Below are 14,908 nucleotides of genomic sequence, written 5' to 3'. Positions count from 1 at the left end.
ATTAAAAAAAATTAATAAAAGCAGAAGGCAAAATAAATCAAGGACTGAAAAGCATCATCTGAGTTTCACAATTAGGTCACTGAGCAGAGCAATTTCAGTGGAGTGTTGGGGACAAAATCAAATTACATGCTTGAGGAATAAATAGGCTATGAGAAAGTAAAGAGAGCAGGAGAAAGACTACTTTTAGGAATAGGAGAGAAACTGAGCAGTAACTGGGGGTAGGGTGGGGACAAAGAATTGGGGAAAAGAAATAAATACGAACATAAAAACAGTGATATAACAAGGTCGCAGAGGGATTAACAATATGGAGAAGAAAGGAAAGGCCGACATATGAATACAGTAAAGTCTGCAGGTGTGGAAAAAAATGAAGATAACTTCCACTTGATAGCCTTTGAGAGAAAGGTGGGGGAGAGAATAACATTGAAGGACTAGAGATCAGCTGGGTTAACAATTTACAAAGAGCAGGCAAATAAATATTCCAGTGAGACACGGGAGCCTAACCAGTCACCCACACAACCCCCTACTAAGAAGAATGATCTTACTTTATCTAAAAACATTTTTTTAAGTTTATTTATTTTTGAGAGAGACAGAGTGCGAGTGGGTTAGGGGTAGAGAGAGAGGGAGACACAGAATCTGAAGCAGGCTCCAGGCTCTGAGCTGTCAGCAGAGCCCAACGCAGGGCTCAAACTCACGAACCATGAATGAGATCATGACCTGAGCCGACGCTTAACTGACTGAGCCACCCAGGCGCCCCTGATCTTACTTTATCTAAATAAAAGTTCTAACTTAGAAATTTGAGATCTGATGGAAAATCAGAGTAGTTGTGGAAAGAAAGAGCAGAGACATGATCCAGAAACACGAGCAAATAGTTCAAATTGCCTCTCACAAGAAAGCAATAGCGGAGGGAAGAGGAAGGATGCAAGCAGAGGAGGAACGCTGTTAATCAATATTGGACCTGGTCCAGCTGACCAAAAATCACAGCCAAGTTTTTCTGTGTCTTACCAAATCTAAAAATCCACACTAACCTGGAAGCTGTAATACTTCTAAGAATTTGAAGGGTGTGTCCTGCCACAATATTCCGAGTGTCCAAGCTTCATTCAGTTCATTAAGTAATCCCTGGGAGAATAAATAGCTTGGCTAGACTTTGGATAATATTCATATATACCCCCATTAACTTCATAAATCTCTCCCTATACTTTTTCATGCACTGAAGTGGAAAAATACTGGTAACACAGCAGTGTCCTAGGATAGAAAGAGAGTAGGGAAAGAAAGCTAGTAGCATTATGCTTGAGAATAAGCAAACTTAAAGTAGAAAATAAACAGCAAAATATTCTTGAAGTCTTAAGAATCAGAGTACACATTGCAACAATGTGGATGGAACTAGAGGGTATTATGCTAAGCGAAGTAAGTCAATCAGAGAAAGACAAATAGGGGCGCGCCTGGGTGGCTCAGTCGGTTAAGCGTCCGACTTTGGCTCAGGTCATGATCTCATGGTCCGTGAGTTCGAGCCCCACGTCAGGCTCTGTGCTGACAGCTCAGAGCCTGGAGCCTGTTTCAGATTCTGTCTCCCTCTCTCTCTGACCCTTCCCCGTTCATGCTCTCTCTCTGTCTCAAAAATAAATAAACATTAAAAAAAAAAAAAAAAGAGACAAATATATGACTTCACTCATATGAGGAATTTAAGATACAAAACATGACCATATGGGAAGGAAAGCAAAAAGAATATAAAAACAGGGAGGGGGACAAAACATAAAAGACTCTTAAATACAGAGAACAAACTGAGGGTTGCTGGAGGGGCTGTGGGTATGGGGATGGACTAAATGGATAAGGGGTTTCTCCATGTTTACATCTTGGATGTTTATTTGTTAAAATAAACAAATTAAAAAAAAAGAATTAGAGTACACAACTGCATTACAAATTAAAATAAATTCTAAAGGATCTTAAATTGTCACTCAGAGACTTTTCACCATGCATCTTTTTTTTTTTTTTTTTTTTTAAAGTAAACTCTACACCCAACAACCCTAAAAGTCCCATGCACTACTGACTGAGCCGGCCAGACATTCCCATACTGTGTACCTTTTATGTTACTTAAAATATATTCAAAAAAGAAATAAAATTAAGTTAAAATTCAAATATATTTAGGAAATTACATTTTTGGAATTCTTCTTTAAAGTCTCCCTCTTCCACCCCCAGACTTTTTTTTTTTTTTTCAAGGTAGGCTTCAGACCAATGCGGGGCTTGAACTGAGATCAAGATCTGAGCTGAGATTAAGAGTCAGACCCTCAACCCACTAAGCCACCCAGGGGCCCTCAGACTATTCTTTTATTTTTACACAGTAAAATTTATTTTTTAGTGTTCAGTTCTAAAAGTCCTCATAAACATACAGATGTGTAACCACAATCAAGGTACAGAATAGTTCCATTACCCTCCAGAAATTTCCTCATTCTACTGCTTTGTAGTAAAACATTCCCCTACCCCTAGAGCAAGACAATCATCAATCTGCTCTCCACTGTCCCTATAGTTTTAAGTTTTCTAGACTATCACATAAATTCAATCAAATAGTGAGTAGCCTTTTCAGTTTAGCTTCTTTCACTGACCATAATGCATGAGATTCATTTATGTTATTACATATATAAATAGTTCCTTTCTATTGCTGAGTAGTATTCCACTATATGAATATATCACAGTTGGTTAATCCATACCAGAGATGAAGGACATTCAGGTTGTTTCTAGTTTTGAGTACAAATAAAAAGCTGCTATAAATATGGGAGCGCCTGGGAGGTTCAGTGGGTTGAGCATCCGACTTCGGCTCAGGTCATGATCTCCATAGTTCATGGGTTCGAGCCCCATATCAGGCTCTATGCTGACAGCTCCAAGCCTGGAATCTGCTTCAGATTCTGTCTCTCTCTCCCCTCCTCCTCTACTTGTGCTCCCTCTCTCTCAAAAATAAATATTTTTTAAAAGATACATTTATAGGGGCGCCTGGGTGGCTCAGTCGGTTAAGCGGCCGAGTTCGGCTCAGGTCATGATCTCGCGGTCCGTGAGTTCGAGCCCCGTGTCGGGCTCTGTGCTGACAGCTCAGAGCCTGGAGCCTGTTTCCGATTCTGTGTCTCCCTCTCTCTCTGCCCCTCCCCTATTCATGCTCTGTCTCTCCCTGTCTAAAAAATAAATAAAAAACGTTAAAAAAATAAAATAAAATACGCATATTAAAAAAAAAAGAGGGGCGCCTGGGTGGCGCAGTCGGTTAAGCGTCCGACTTCAGCCAGGTCACGATCTCGCGGTCCGTGAGTTCGAGCCCCGCGTCAGGCTCTGGGCTGATGGCTCAGAGCCTGGAGCCTGTTTCTGATTCTGTGTCTCCCTCTCTCTCTGACCCTCCCCCGTTCATGCTCTGTCTCTCTCTGTCCCAAAAATAAATAAACGTTGAAAAAAAAAAATTAAAAAAAAAAAAAAAGATACATTTACAAATAAATAAATAAATAAATAAATAAATAAAGCTGCTATAAATATTCACATATAGGTTTTTATGTCCTAGGTTGTCACTCCACTGGGTAAATACTTGGGTCACATGTTAAATGTTTGTTTTACTTAGTAAGAAACTACCACAGTGTTTCCTTAAGTTCTAGTTGTTCCACGTCCCTGCCAGCCCATAATCTAATCAGTTTTCTTTTGTTGTTTTTTTAGCCATTCTAATGGCATATCTCATTATTTTTAATTTGCATTTCTCTAATGACTGAGATGTTGAGATTTTCACACACTTACTTGCCATTAATCTATCTGCTCCAGTGAAGTCACTCAAATCTTTCACTCATTTTTTTATGGTGCTGTTTGCTTCTTGACGAGTTCTGAACTCTTTATACATTCTAGATACAGGTTTATGTATGTCTGATATACAATTTGCAAATATTTTCTCCCACTCTGTGTCTTTTTTAAGTTGACTCCATGCCCAACATGGGGCTCAAACTCACAACCCTGGGATCAAGAGTCACATCTCTACCAACTGAGCCAGGTGTCCCGTCTGTGTCTTCTCTTCATTCGCTTAAGTATCTTTTGCGGAGTAAAAGTTTTCAATTTTGATGAAGCCCAATTCATCAAGAAAAATTTTTTTGGATCTTGTTTTTGGTGTTGTATCTAAAAACTCTTTACCTAATTCAAGGTAACAAAGATTTTCTCCTGTTTCTCCTGTATAAAATATTCCAAGTATTTTATAGTTTTCCATTTTATATTTAGGTCTATGATCGATTTTGAGTTAATTTTTACAAATGGTATGAAGTATAGTTTGAGGCACATTTTTTCTTTCTTTTACTTTAGATATCCAATCGTTTCAACAACTCGTTGAGAAGACTATCTTTTCTCCTTTGACTTGCCTTTGTACCTCTATCAAAAATCAAATGGCTATATTTAATACTGTGGGTCTATTTCTGGACTTTGTATTCTGTTCATTGATCTGTCAAACTATCCTTTCGCCAATACCACACGGTCTTGATTACCATAGCTCTTCAGTAAGTCTTTAAATCAGGTAGTAGGAGTCTTCCAACTTTGTTGTCCTTTTTCAAAATAATTTTGGTTATGTTGGTCCCTTTGCTTTTCTTTCTTTTTCTTTCTTGTTTTTTTTTTTAACATTTATTTACTTCTGAGAGACAGAGCATGAGTGGGGGAGGGGCAGACAGAGAGGGAGACACAGACTCCAAAGCAGGGTTCAGGCTCTGAGCTGTCAGTACAGAACCAGATGCAGGGCTTGAACCCACAAACTATGAGATCACGACTTGAGCCAAAGTTAGACGCTCAACCGACTGAGCCACCAAGGCACCCCCACCTTTTTTTCAATGTTTTGTTTTTTTTCAATGTGTTTTCAATGTATTTTTGAGAGAGAGACAGACACTGTGAGCAGGAGAGGGGTAAAGAGAGAGGGAGACACAGAATCTGAAGAAGGCTCCAGGTTCTGAGCTGTCAGCACAAAGGGGGCTTGGACCCAGGAGCCATGAGATCATGACCTGAGCCGAAGTCAGATGCCCAACCGACTGAGATACCCCGGTACCCCTAAAATCTTTAAAATCTTTAGCCCCATCCAAATGAATATATATATAACTAAAAAATTTTTTAAAGAAATGCTTGTTAATTTTGTGGGATTTTTCTTTTAGTTATCTTTTAGAGATATATATGGAAATATTTATTAACTTATGAATCTGAGATTTCTTTAAAAATAACTTAGGTGGGTTAGTGGATGGGGAAACATAGATAACACAAGATTGGCACAAGTTCAAAATTACTGTAGCGGAGTGAGAGGGGTTCATCATACTGATGTCTACTCTCGCATATATGTGAAATTTTCATAATAACAAAGTAAAAAGAAAACCTATCTACAGAATTAATCTTCTCTTTAACATAAAATCCCTAAGGTAAGGGAGAAAATGAGAAGTATGGGGAGTTAAGCCTTGAATCAAGGTGAGACCCTAGGGATGTCTGTGATTCTCAGTATTTGATTTTCTTGTCAAAGCCAGACATCCTGTTTAATGTCAATATTAAAAATGTTTAGCTAAAGTCAACCAACAACTACAGATACTCTGCATATTCCTTCCTTTCATAAAACATGTCTCTGCTTTTATTTCAAAATCATGAACTATAAAAAAAGCACCTAAATCATACCAAACTGTCCTTCCAGAAAACAACAGCATGTGTATTTTTCACTTACCATCAGGTATATTTATTTCATTATTTTCAGTTCTTATATAACTGGTGAAAAAGCTACGGAGTAGCAGAAAACTAGACAGTTAGCTTGAATTCCTAATCCCAACTCTGAACTAACCAGGTACTGGATCAAAATTGTCCTGTGGTCCTCAAACCAAATCTGCTGAGGTTCTAGTTCATAATAACCATTCAGGCTTCAATCAGAGGCATTCAGTGGAAATAGATTCTTTTTTCCTCCATCTTTATAATAGAACTGATGTTAGACAAGGCAGTTGCAGGGTTCTTGGCTGGCTCAGTCAGTAGAGCATGCAACTCTCGGTCTCAGGGTCAAGAGGTCAAGCTCCATGTTCGGCATGGAGACTATTAAAAAAAAAAAAAAAACTAAAAAAAATAATTTAAAAAATTTAAAAAGGCAAATTTCCTAAGTCTGGTAAATCATTGAGAATAGGGGAAAACAAAGATGTACAGCTAATATGCACACAATTCTTTTTTTTTTTTTTTTTTTTTTTCAAAAAATGTTGTAATGGGGCACCTGGGTGGCTCAGTTGGTTAAGTGCCCAGCTTCAGCTCAGGTCATGATCTCGCGGTCCATGGGTTCGAGCCCCGCATCAGGTTCTGTGCTAACAGCTCAGAGCCTGGAGCTTGCATCAGATTCTGTGTCTCCATCTGTCTCTCTGCCCCTCCCCTGCTCATGCTCTGTCTCTCTCCATCTTTCAAAAATGAATAAATGTTTAAAAAAAATGTTTACTTATTTTGAAAGAGAGTGCACATGCACACAAGCAGGACAGGGGCAGAAGGAGAGGGAGAGAATTTCGAGCACGCTCCACACTTAGCGCAGAGCCTGACGTGGGGCTCGAACCCATGACCTCGCGTTTATGACTTGAGCGGAAATCAAGAGTCGATGCGTAACAGACTGAGCCACCCAGGCACCCCTGCACACTGATTCTTTATTGAAAAGTTCACTGGGAAGCTTGGCAGGCTCAGCCAGTAGAACATGCAACTCTTGATCTCGTCGTGGTCATGAGCTCGAGCCTTGTGTTGGTCAAAGAGATTACTTAAATAAAAACTTCTTTAAAAAATGGAAAAATAGGGCACCCTGGTGGCTCAGTCGATTAAGCATCCAATTTCAGCTCAGGTCATGATCTCATGGTTCCTGAGTTTGAGCCCCACATCGGGCTCTCTGCTGTCAGCACAGAGCCTGCTTCCGATCCTCTGTCCCCCTCCTTCTCTGCCCCTCCCCTGCTGGTTCACTCTCTTTCAAAATAAATAAATAACCTTAAAGTTTTTTTTCAATAAATAAATAAATAATGGGAAAATAAGGAAAAGATTTAGCACTGCATGAACTACTATCAAGAAGGTACTTGGTGCCACATTATTATAAAACCAATCCCTCCAGATGATGTGAATAAACAACAAATAAAGCAACTAGAACTCAGACTCACAGAGTAATTACGCTGACTTTAACTATCACTTATACCCTAATGATTTCTAGATCTGCATCTCCATTCTAAACTTTTCTACTAAACTCAAGACCCAATATCCAGAAGCTTATTGGACATTTGCTCCTAGATTTTCCTGACACCTCAAATCTAATATACCAAAATCATTGTCCCTCAAATGTAACACCCTCTCACTCCTGTATTCCCTACCTTGGTTAATAATATCACCATCCACTTGCCCAAGCAAGCAATTTCAAATCCACCTTTGACAACTCCTTCCCCCTTACCCACTCCTCAACATAAAGTCAATAAGACCCTCCTGGTGATTCTCCTAAAAAGCTCGTTAACCTGTCTACAATTCCACCATTACCACTGTAACTGAGATCTTCAATCTCTCTCAAATGATCATCACACAAATGTCTCATAACCAACTAGTCGACCCCCCCCCCCCCAGCCGTAGCCAATTTCACACTTTAAAATCTAACTTCCAGGGGCGCCTGGGTGGCTTCAGTCGGTTGAGCAACCGACTTCGGTTCAGGTCATGATCTCGCAGTTCATGAGTTCGAGCCCCACGTCGGGCTCTGGTGCTGACAGCTCAGAGCCTGGAGCCTGCTTTAGATTCTGTGTCCCCCTTTCTCACCACCCCACCCCTGCTTGTGCTCTGTTTCTCTCTGTCTTTCAAAAATGAATAAACATTAAAAAAAAAAAATCTAACTTCCATACTGCCAACAGTGTCACTTTTCTTAAACAGTGATCCAAACTTGTTCCTTACCTGACTCAAAACTCTCCTATGACTTAAACAAACAAACAAACAAACAAAACTCTCCCATGACTCCCTGGCATTTTATCTTACAAAGTAAAATTCAGACCCCTCACCAAGGCCATCTACAACTGGGCTCCAACTCATCTTTCACCTCACTTCCTTCCATTTCTTCCTCATGCCCCATGATCTAGCCACATTAAACCACTGGCCCACAGGTCCATACTCATATACTCTCTACCCTTGTGCAAGCTGTTCTCTGTATTTGAAACACTACCCTCTCCAATCTTTTTTTGTTGAGATAGCCAAATTATATTCATCCTTTAAGACCCAACTGACTCTTTCTCTAGCAAGCTTTGTCCAACCTTCCCCTCACCCCACCACACAGAACCTGTGCTCCCATAGCACTTAGTACAGATCTCTACGATTGCACTTACTGTACTAATTCATAATTATTTGTGTTAGTCTCCAATTAAAATGTGCATTCTTGGGGTGCCTGGATAGCTCAGTCGGTTAAGCATCCACTTCGGCTCATGTCATCATCTTGCTGTTCAGGGTTCGAGGCCGTCGGACTCTGTGCTGACGGCTCAGAGTCTGGACCCTGTGTTGGATTCTATGTCTCCTTCTCTATCTGTCCCTTCCCATGTGCACACACATGTACGCACTCTCTCCCTCTCTCTCTCTCAAAAATAATATTAAAAAAACAAAATGTGTACTCTTGGGGCACCTGGATGGTTTAGTTGGTAAAGCATGCAACTCTTGATCTCAGGGTTGTGAGTTTGAGCCCCAGGTTGGGTATAGAGATTACTAAAAAAATAAACTTTAAATAAATACATAAACAAATTAAATGAAATCTTTTTTTTAAATGTGCATTCTTTAGGGGTGCCTGTCTCGCATGCAACTCAATCTTGGCATCATGAGTTCAAACCCCATGATCAGTGATGAGCATAGAGGCTACTTAAAAAAATAAATAAAAATAAAATAAAATAAAAGAATGCACCTGGGTGGCTCAGTCAGTTAAGCATCTGACTCGGTTTCAGCTCAGGTCATGATCTCACGGTTAGTGAGTTGGAGCCCTGCATCTGGCTCTGTGCTGACAGCCTGGAGCCTGCTTGGGATTCTCTCCCTCCCTCTCTCTCTCAAAATACATAAATAAACTTTAAAAAAAAAAAAAAAGTTCAGGGGCACATGGGTGGCTCAGTCAGTTGAGCATCCAACTCTTGATTCTGGCTCAGGTCATGATCCCAGGATCATGGGATCCAGCCCTGCGTCCAGCTCCGCGCTAAGCATGCAGCCTGCTTAAGATTCTCTCTTTCCTGGGGCACGTGGGTGGCCCAGTCAGTTAAGCTGTCTGACTCTTGACCTCGGCTGAGGTCATGATCTCATGGTTCCTGAGTCTGAGCCCCACATCGGGCTCCATACTGACAGTATGGAGCCTGCTTGGGATTCCCTCCCTCCCTCTCTCTGCCCCTCCCCCGATCTTTCACTCTTTCAAAATAAACTTAAAAATTCTTAACAAAAAAAAAATTCTCTCTCAACCCCTCCCCCTCTCCCCAACTTGCATGGAAACACACTCTCTCTAAATTAAAAAAGCTAAAAAAATAAAAGTACACTCCTTACAAAGATTATGTCATTCATATTTTAATTTCAGTGCCTAGCACAATTCCTAACACATAATAGGCACTTAAATGTCTGCTGACTGATTGCTGAAAGGACCAACTCATTTTCTAATGAGACCAGAGACCAAAAAGCTTAAAAGTCAAACCTAGCTTTGGTTTACTGATGAAAAGAAAAAACACTAGACAAATTTGTGCTTATGCTACTTCTAGTTTTTCATACTTTCTCCCACTAGCTTCAGGGCTGGTTGCCAGAAAATTAGTAACTGAGTCTTGGGGCACCTGGGTGGCTCAGCTGGTTAAGTGTCTGACTTCGGCTCAGGTCACGATCTCACAGTTCGTGGATTCAAGTCCTATGTCGGGTTCTGTGCTGACAGCTTGGACCCTGAAGCTTGCTTCAGATTCTGTGTCTCCCTCTCTCTGCCCCAACCCCGCTCACGCTGTGTCTCTCAAAAATAAATAAATGCTAAAAAAATAATAATAAACTTAAAAAATTTAAAAAAAAGAAAATTAGTAACTGAGTCTTTTAAATCCCTCCTTAAATGACCTATATTTTCCCATGAAACAGTACAATCCAGTGCTATAATACTAAGCCATCATTTGATAACTGAACTTTAATTCTGGTAATTTATTATCCTCCTTGTAGTAAATGGATTTTTAGGGGTACCTGGCTGACTCAGTTGGAAGAGCATGAGACTCTTGATCTCAGGGTCATGAGTTCAAGCTCCATGTTGGGAGCAGAGATTAAATAAATGATACTTAAAAATAAATAAATAATAGGGGCGCCTGGGTGGCTCAGTCAGTTGAGCGTCCGACTTCGGCTCAGGTCATGATCTCATAGTTTGTGAGTTCGAGCCCCACATTAGGTTCCGTGCTGACAGCTCAGAGCCTGGAGCCTGCTTCGGATTCTGTGTCTCCCTCTCTCTCTGCCCCTCCCCCACTCAAGCTCTCTCTCTCTCTCTCTCTCTCTCTCTCTCTCTCTGTCAAAAATAAATAAACATTAAAAAAAATTTTAATAAATAAATAATAAAATAAAAATAAATGCATTTTTCATAAAGAAAATTGAGCATTTTTCCACTTGAATTGTACTTCCTTTCACTCTAAGTTACAAAGCTCTAAAAGGGACATAACCAAGACCTTGATAGGCAGTGAAAAGACAGAAATAGATACTAAACACTTCTCTGCTGAGAAAGCATTCACCTCTCACCATGAGCACAGTGACTTCACACTTATCCCCACTCTGGTCAGCTGTGAAGCTTCAACCCTTCCCCTGGCCACTTTGCTTCTCACACTCCTCTCACTTTCCACTTTATTATATTAGTATCATCTTTTTGGAGTTGCTATTACATTTTAGGAGTTGAAATTCAAGAATGAGGCTCATGTCTTTTCTGAAAATGTTCCAAGCTTCCTGTCCTGCTCTGCTGCATTATACAATGTTACTCTGCCAAATACTTAGCTCATTTCCTTCTCCTGCTTGTCCTGATATGGTGGTACACATCAATAATGCCCTCCCCTTCACATTTTCAGACTTTACTGTCTGCTTGTAATGCCCTATCTTCCTCGTCCATCTATGAGGGTGTATCATGCATGTTATGCAAAGGGTCTTTACTGACAATACCTGTACCCAGCCATCCATCAACTCTCACAAGTTGTACCTCCCTCTAGGAGAGCGCTTAATGTATTTCATCAATTGTAAGACATACTTTCCCCTCCACATTTCTCTGAAAATAAGATATATCTTACAACTGATAGCATGCCAGTCTTTCTTAACATTTCTTCTTTCTTCCTTGCATGTAAAGTAATTGTGAGCCTTACAATCATTAGCAACACAGAGCTGATGAAATAAAGTATTACATTCTATAATAATTACTTTGTATACACATCTGTTTCCTAGGCCAAACTGTGAACTGAGAGGGTCGGGGCTATATGACAAACATCTTTGACCAGCATAGATTTGAGCACAAAAAGAGGGTGCATCCAACAAACACTAGTTGGATAGTTATTTATTTAGCATTTGCTAAGTATTAAGTAGTACTGTAAACATTTTACATGTATTTTTTTTTTCCAACGTTTATTTATTTTTGGGACAGAGAGAGACAGAGCATGAACGGGGGAGGGGCAGAGAGAGAGGGAGACACAGAATCGGAAGCAGGCTCCAGGCTCCGAGCCATCAGCCCAGAGCCGGACGCGGGGCTCGAACTCACGGACCGCGAGATCGTGACCTGGCTGAAGTCGGACGCTTAACCGACTGCGCCACCCAGGCGCCCCAAACATTTTACATGTATTAAGCACATTTAACCCTCACAACAACCTGTGCAGGAAGTACAGTTATTATAGATGAAGAAACTGAGGTAAAGAAACACAGGGAAGCTCATTCAAAGATACACAAAGTTCCAGAAGATCTGAACTCATCTTTGCTGATTATGTTTTATATTGTTTATCATTTTTCCATTCAGCAAATATTTAACAAGCAATTACTCCAGGCCAACTATGTACTGTGCTAAACACAGGTAAGCAAAACCTGGCCTCTGGAGGCTACTCTGAATCATATATCCATTCTTGAATCCTTTACCCTCCAAACATCAGAACAACCTACAAATGCACTAAGTTAAATCTGCTCTTCTCTTTTACTTTTCAACATCTTCCCATATAGCCCTTTTTTAAAGTTTTTAGCGCTCTATCAAGAACCAAACAAAGGACAAAAAACAAAAACATAAACAACAAAAACCTTTGTACTCAATTATTAGCAGCTGTGAAAAGATCACAAAAGACTTCAGTTAAGGAATGGGTGGCAAGATCCAAAGGGTTCTAAAGGAACAAAGGTTCTGTTCATAAGCAAATATTCAAAGAAAAAAAGGTAAAAACACATAATTTTGTTTTTATTTTTTATTATTTTTTTAACACCATAATGTTGTCTTTAAGTAGACTGTTTTAAAATGTTTTCCCTGAGGGCAGCTGGGTGGCTCAGTCGGTTGGGCGTCTGACTCCTGATTTTGGCTCAGGTCATGATCTCAGGTTCGTGGGTTCAAGTCCTGCATCTGGCTCTGTGCTGCCTGCTTGGGACTCCCTCTCCCCACCACCACCCCCCCCCCCCACCCCGCAACACACACAAATAAATAAACTTAAAAAAAAAAAAAGTTTTCCTCTGAGGCAGAAGATACTTTTTAAAAAATTACTCATTTTATCATAATAAAAATGAGCTAGTAACCTTTAATTCCTTTTTTTTTTTCTTAGCCCTTGCTGTGTCAGAGATTCATGAGTAGTCCTTACATCCCCACTTTAGACAGACTGTTCCCACAACAGGTAATCAAGGCACTGACCACGCTGTCTCTCCCAAGGGAAGACTCTCCATTTGGTAAGTCATCTACCACATAAAAATAACCACAAATAGGAAAAAGAATAGAGAGGACAGGAAATTCTCATCACAACTGAACAAGCCTCTATCATTTTAACATGACATGAATGGCATTAGGGACTCATTTGAAACAATGGAAATTTTCAGTAGAGGGAAAAACACATTACAAAATTAAAAATAAATGTCCAATTATTAAAATAAAATAGGACAACTAAGCCAGCTCTACTTTTATACCTCTACTTCAGGTTCCATCTGGTGACCAAAGACAAAATAAATTTGTATTCTGTAAATGCCCTATGACAACAGTAACAAGCGCTTTCTTTCAAAACTATCCTCTAAAAAAGAACAATCGTTGGAGGCACCTGGGTGGCTCAGTGAGTTAAGTGTCCAACTTTGGCTCAGGTTATGATCTCACAGTCCATGGATTCGAGCCCCACATAGGGCTCCGTACCGACAGCTCGGAGCCTGGAGCCTGCTTCAGATTTTGTGTCTCCTTCTCTCTCTGCCCCTCGCCCACTTGTGCTCTATGTCTCTCAAAAATAAATAAATGTAATAAAAAAATAAACATTAAAAAATTAAAAAAAAAAAAAAAGAACAATTGGGGTTATGGGCAGTTATTGGGAGAGCCAAGGAACTAGAGCAAAAAATTAAAAATGATATATCACTGTATATTTCCAAGAAAAAGAGGTAAAACACGTTTTACCAGATGGAGAAGTTAAAGACAACTAGGGTTCATTTCCCCCATTCCTATAAAATAATTCACTGTTCTTATCTGTGAATCTTCAAGGACCTAGTACAGCCACTCCCTACCTTTGCTCAGATGAAAGACAAATCACTCACTAATTTCCAAAAGGCCTCGCTATTTCAAGCTCTTCATCTTTAGGGCCAGCAAAGCTGAAGCATCCATCTCATTCTGTCCTTTTGAAAGAAGTTTCACCTCTTTCAAAAGCTGTGGCTAGAAAGCCATTTTCTCTCTCTAGAAGCACACAGTTCAACTCTGTCCTCTGCTTTGTCTACCCTAAATAACAACAAGAACAACAACAAAGCCTCAGGAGTGCTCCTTCAGCCTCTCAGAAAAGAACCAGCCACCTCTTGGACAGCTGCTTCTGTCTTTCTCTCAGAGACACTCCACCCTGGAGGTTCCACAGGCAGCGTAACAAAAAGTGGAACTGCAAAGCTGCTATATGCTTATCTGACCTCCAAAACAGAGACAGGGCCCTTGGGGCAACCAGAGACTCCCTCGCAAAAGAAAACTTTTATACAATTTAAAAATAGCAAATTGTATTTGCACACCCCTCTTTGTGCAGCCCTCCCAGCTTGTCTCAAACTAGTTTTCTCGACTCATAATACAGCACATTAGTACCAATTGTGTTACATACAAGACAAGGAACCTGAGTGAGCTATGTTCACAAAGCATTTAACAGATTGGCCCTCCATTCTCTTATTTCTTCCTTTTGAGTAAGGAGCTACACACCATTTGTAAAAATGCCCAAGAGTATGGTATTTTTCCTACACAAGTCTGATGGCTAATTAGTCACATCACAAACTGGTATTTTTGCACATGATCTACTGTGCCTACGTAAAACGCACATATGTGCCTATTGAGGTTTTACAAACAATATGCTTCGCCTTGACAAAGAAATCAATCACTCTACTAATAACGGTAAGGTCTAAAATCCAGTAATATTGTTGGTGACAATAGTACCATCGGTATAGTACCTACAATTTACAATTTTCATACACAATTTCAATCACGTACATTGATGCTTGCAATAGCCCACCGAAGCACTACATCTTTCAGAGGTTCAGAAAGGTTAAGTAGGACCTGCCCAAGGTTATCTATCAGCTTTATCAATGGTGGACGTGGTTTCGAACCTGTCAGACTCTAAGCCCCTAGCTTTCTTCCCTAGACCCCTCCCAGCTTTAAACAGAGGGCTCCTGACTCCCATCCTCCGCCCAGAAAAGCCCATGACTCTAAGCGACCGGCCTTCGATGCCTGGATCAGAGTTAGCTTCTTCAGCTCCAGCAAGGCTTTCATCCTCCACCACCCTCC

At 40.3% G+C, this 14,908-nt stretch overlaps 1 protein-coding gene across 1 annotated transcript in view; it reads right to left on the bottom strand.

The window, feature by feature from the left end:
- FAM222B (family with sequence similarity 222 member B) overlaps positions 1 to 14,908 on the bottom strand; it is a 75,261-nt gene that overhangs the window by 59,744 nt on the left and 609 nt on the right. The gene's annotated exons all lie outside the window — the stretch shown is intronic.

Source organism: Leopardus geoffroyi, chromosome E1 (genome assembly GCF_018350155.1).
Source record: "Leopardus geoffroyi isolate Oge1 chromosome E1, O.geoffroyi_Oge1_pat1.0, whole genome shotgun sequence".
NCBI lineage: Eukaryota > Metazoa > Chordata > Mammalia > Carnivora > Felidae > Leopardus > Leopardus geoffroyi.
The sequence above is the reverse complement of the archived record's forward strand: the minus strand, read 5'-3'. Positions and strand labels throughout refer to the sequence as shown.